The sequence below is a fragment of the Lolium rigidum genome, chromosome 3 (assembly GCF_022539505.1).
Source record: "Lolium rigidum isolate FL_2022 chromosome 3, APGP_CSIRO_Lrig_0.1, whole genome shotgun sequence".
Lineage (NCBI taxonomy): Eukaryota > Viridiplantae > Streptophyta > Magnoliopsida > Poales > Poaceae > Lolium > Lolium rigidum.
Window position 1 is genome coordinate 48836798 of NC_061510.1, and position 5463 is coordinate 48842260.

Genomic DNA, 5463 nt, shown 5'->3' on the forward strand with positions numbered 1-5463 from the left:
TTCGCACATGCATGTCAAGTAACAGTTTTGCAAAAGGCACATGCCTACCTATCTACAATTCAAAAATGATAACATGCAAAAGCACCGCAGCTGACTTAGAATTATCGTGTTAATGCATACACTCAGTTCTCTAAACTGCAGTAAGAACATAATTAAGTAAAAGTCAGAACTAGCATCAAAAAAATGCAGAGATTCTTGCCTCTAAAAGTTTCTACACTATATATAAGAAACAATTGCAGTAATTTAACATGAACAACTAAAATCAGTGCAGTTGCAGGTTTTGCAAAGTTGAACAATTCTCCTTGACAACACCACCAGAAAAGCTATCACATCAGTGTGCATAACTGAGCTACCGAGTATACATCAGCCACAGGCTGCTGTTAACTAAAGCAAGCACAGCTCAGCCAGGCAGGCAGCCTAAGCTCCAAGGTATCAGTGTTTTAAAGATCCAAGCTCTGTGATAACAATCCTAAATGATCCTAGAAGGTTCTAGAAGCAAAAACATACTCGACAACCACAGTCGGCATTGCACTAACCATATCTCAAATTCTCAAGCACGTACTGACCAACAAGGCCAATGGCATGGCGATGCGCATATCAACACCACTGCTACTGTAAGAATTTACATCCTGTTATTCGACCAGGTGCACTGGGCGCAGCACGTTACTCTCCAAATCACGAACTAGCACACAGTGCACACTGTTTACAGACCACCAAACAGCACAATACTTCCTTGTCCCTGGAACAATCCTAGAGAAATACAACCGGTAAAAACTGCCCAACAAACCGGGAATAAGATCACCACGGGCGCGCAGGGAGACCGCCCCTAGAACCCTAGGGTGTGGGATTCGCGGAACCACAGCGGGACTAATAGCGAAAAACGAACATCGCACCCGCAGCGCTCGCAGGAATCGTCATCTGGAAACCCTAGAGGGGGTGAGGAAGGGGGAGCCGGGGTAATACCTTGATGTAGACGAGGTAGTAGGCGACGAGCAGGAGCACGGCGGCCACGACCCGGAGCGGGAGGAGCAGGGCCGCGGCGACGGCCAGCCGCGCCGCCTCCGCCGCCGCCAGGGGCCCGCGGCCCATCGGCCCGTAGGCGTCCCGCAACGCGTACGGCGCGTACCTCCGGTCCAGCTCCTCGAGGGTCTCCTGCGCCGCGGCCGTGGGTGCGGATGCGGCGGGGGCGGCGGAGGGCGGGGAGAGGAGCGGCTTGGCCGCGGCCTCGTCGCCGCGGGTGGCGCTGTCGAGCTCGGCGGGGGCGTCGCCGTCGGGTCGATGCAGCGGGCGGCGGCGTGGATATCCTCCTGGAGGTCCGCGGAGGCGTGGAGCTGGCGGTGGAGTTGGTTTGGCGATGGGTGGCGGCGGGGAACGAAAATGGATGGGGAATTAGGGTTAAGTCTCGACGATGGGATCTGAAAATTTCGATTCGGCGCGCAATACAAACTTCCAGCGATGGGATTGAGGCGGGAGACGAAATAATAGGCCACCTAGGCGAAAATTGATACGAGGTAGGTCCCAAATGTCTGAGTAAAAGTGATGACATGGCAGCCAACTCACAGCTTCAATTACGCGAAAAGCCTAACGACGATCTTGTTTCGTCGCAATAGGCTGCACTAGAACGTCGTAATCCATCCCGGTTAGATTATGACGTTTTCGTTTAAGCAGCTAACGACGTTTTTCCCTAGAACGTCACTATTTTCTAAGGTTTTGCCCCCCTTCAACAGCCAACGACGGTCAAAGCTAGGAACGTCATAAAGCTATGACATTTTGATTTCCAGTCATAAAAAAAACGTCATATTATGGCAGATTTCTTGTAGTGAATAGATCATGTAGCATCTGTTTTTAGCTTTCGCATGATCATGAGGGGAAAAAGAAGGGTAACCTGCAAAGTAAATAAATCCAACCACCCTGCAACTAGATCTTGTCTAGGAGGATCGGGAGGAATTATTTCTCTCAGATGGCATAGAAGTGCTATGCTGAATCTTCATAGAGAATTTGGGAGGCCATCTCTTAGTAGCTGTTCTTATCAAACAAATTTTGCCTAGCCTTTGCATCATTGGCGAGGCAACCAAATCAAAACAATATGTGTTCTTATCAGTTTAACCAAGCCCAAGTGAAACACAACAGTACCAAAGCACCTCCTTGTACAACATCAGCTAGCCATTGAGAGCAACATCAACACAGAGCTACCAGGCAGTATAGTTGCACTTCTTTTACAGAATCAAAGCCATAATAAATTTGTATGTAAGCTCACAATTAAGCCACCAAGCACAGCATCTATCTGCAGGCAACAATAGTTGCATCTTACATGACTAAGCTTAACAAGAATTAAAAAGTAGTAGGAGTGAGTAGTGTATATTCAGTTTGACAGAGATGGTATGTTAAGAACCACACATGAAAGATCACTGGTATATTAAGCAGCCGAACTACCAATTAACAGTTACCACTCTAAGGCCATAGACAGAGAGGCATCCTTGCACCAACTAAACCAGGATCAATCAAGCTATAAAATAAGCTCATGGAGAGATCACCACGAGCTAAGCATTACTGGTCAAACCATATTTCCAGTCCACACTATAAGCACACCAATCACTAGGCGCACTAAATCAATTAGCGAGTAGATGCACAGGTACAGGAAATCACCACTCTTAAGCAACAACTAGCAAAGCAATACTACAATCACCACAAGTAGATAATCAGGCCAAGCACACATAAGTTCCTGGCCAACAAATTCAGCACTATAGAGAATACGAAGATAGGGGAATAGCTCACAGTGGTGCGGGTAAATAGAGGAGAGACCGGCGCTGGGGTTGCGTCCGCGGCACCGTCCCACCGGCGTCGAGGTCGGAGATGCAGTGAGAACTGCGACAACACCACAAGTTCATGGACGCCAGGGTTGCGTCGGCGACGCCGTCCTGCTGGCGTCGAGTCACCCACCAGTAGTCACCACATTACGGCACCATCGGCATCTCCACACCAGCACCACACCACCGAAGAGGCCAGAGCTGGACCGAACACAACCAGGTCTAGCTGGGGTCGACGAAGGGGAGCAGCCAGAGGCGCCGGAGACAGTAGCGGCCGACGGCGACCATGCCAACCCGCAACTAGGTATTGCTCCGGGGGTGCAAGCGGGGGCGTGGAGAGGATGGCGCCGATGGGGGTTTTGTGGAGGAGGTCAAGGTAGAGCGGAGATGACTGGAGCCGGCCGGAGTAGTGGCGACGGCGGCCGGACTGGTCGGTGACCACCTTGGGTTCCAAGGGTCGGGATCCAGAGAAAGGAGTGGGGAAAAATCAAATCAATTTGGATAGAAGGGTAGAGCACGACGAGGCAGTCCATATCTCCACCACGCCGGCGTCGGGGAGGACCAGACTCGGGTAAGAGTGAGAGGCGGCGCGGCAGAGCCATGGTCGCCGGCGAGGTGCGAGAGGAGCAGAGAGGAACGAGAGAGGGGAGAAGAGTGCTGGGGGTCGGTGGCCAAACGGGTTCGGTCCACTCGACCTAATCCGGCCAGGTTGGGCCGGGCCTGGTTGACCAGGTCTTGGGCCAAACCATTGGGCCATTTGGTCCAATATTTTTTCCTTTTCTTCTTTATTTCCTTTCCTATAAGATTTTATCATTTTAAAATTAATTGAATAACAATAAATAAATAAAAGTGAGTAACAGAAAATTACCTCTATAATAATATATAACAAATAATTTTAAAAACTAAAGGAACAACAATTTGGAGTTTCTTCTCAATTTTAAAAATAGTAATTATAAATCTTAAACAATTAAAACCTAAAAACTAAGCATATAATTTCTTGTTTCAATTCTTCACATAAATAAAATATTAAATATTACTTCACATTAATATGCCATATAAAACAACAAATATTTCTAGATGGTTATGTCTAATCCTATGAAAATCCTAATTGATCACTACTTCGAGTTATTAATTAAAACCCGAAACCCTAATAGTATTTATCATATTTTCTTTATAATACAATGTTAAATCCATTATTATTGTTATATCAAAGTGATTAATAATTTCAACTTTGTTACCAATTATTACTTTAAGAATTATATCACAATTTAGAAACCCTAGTTATGATATGAACAAGAACCTTGATCTCATGATTTTATGTGATCATCCTAAATTAGTTTCAATCCTAAAACCCTAGGTGTTTAGCACATGTGCTCATATCTACTTCACCTTTACATGTAAACCTTAATAAACAACCAATGAGTGCATACTCATGATCCACTAAAATAAAACTAGGTACAATTCACATGAGACCATCATTTCATGTCTTTATTTTTGGTTAACACCTATATGATCCACTAGTGCCACCTAGGTGCAAACCCTAGCTTGTTAATTAGAGTAGTGTCATTGATCACCACTCCTATATACCACACCATTAGAACCAACCTCAACCATCAAACCCTAGTAGATTCCTAGTGATGAACCCTAAACCAATTGTGTATAGTAATGCACATAACATGCTCCTATTTAATTAAACCCTGTTTAGGATCTAATAAACCACTTAGCTTAGAAACCATTAGTGATTACTTAGTGAAGAAAATGTGAAACCATAGTAAACCCTAATAACTAACTCATAGCAACACCTTGACCATCATTATTTGATATGATACCCATAATCAACCATAGTAATAAACCTGCTAATACTTGCTACATATAGACCAATTCTATTTAAGAACCAACTAGTTCCTATTAGTGAAACTAAATGAATCCAATAGAAAACCCTAGAATTCCATAGCTTCTATTTATATTAGTTCTTATTCTTATTTAACCTGTTCTTCAAAAGTATTTCTTTTGAAGTATAATATAAACAATCATCAACCATGTCCCGTAGAACTTAAAATGGGCAACTACTCTTGATTTCTTATGCAATCAATATTCCTTTATGTGTATGCTTGTTATAATACATTATATTACTTGTTTATGCTATTAATATCACCAACCCTAATAATAACCTTGTTTGAGAACCATTCTAAAAGTGCAACACACCCTAAAGAAATCTTTACAACTCATCAATCCTAAATCCTCGGGATTAGGTTACGCTCGGGACGATTGCATCTCATGTCATTTGAGTATCTTTATCAAATTACTTGCAAAGTACTATGATTATCACTATTGCATAAAAACCAAAACCACTATTTTCATAACTATGAATATGACTATGTGGTGGGCAATGGAACCATGGATTGTGTTGATATGGTGGAGGTTCCATTGCAAGGGTTAATATCCATCTAGGATTAACAACAAATGTCGTCCGAGTGATTCTTGTGCCGTAATACCCGTGTTAACCATAAGATCCGGAGTGGGACGGAGTAGTCAAAAGTGTTTCCACCTCTCGTTCATCAACGGATGCGCTTTACCGTAGACACTTGTATCTGTCAGGGCAAGCGGTTGGCTGGGTGATACATCCCATTTGCATCACTATTTTATATCATAATCT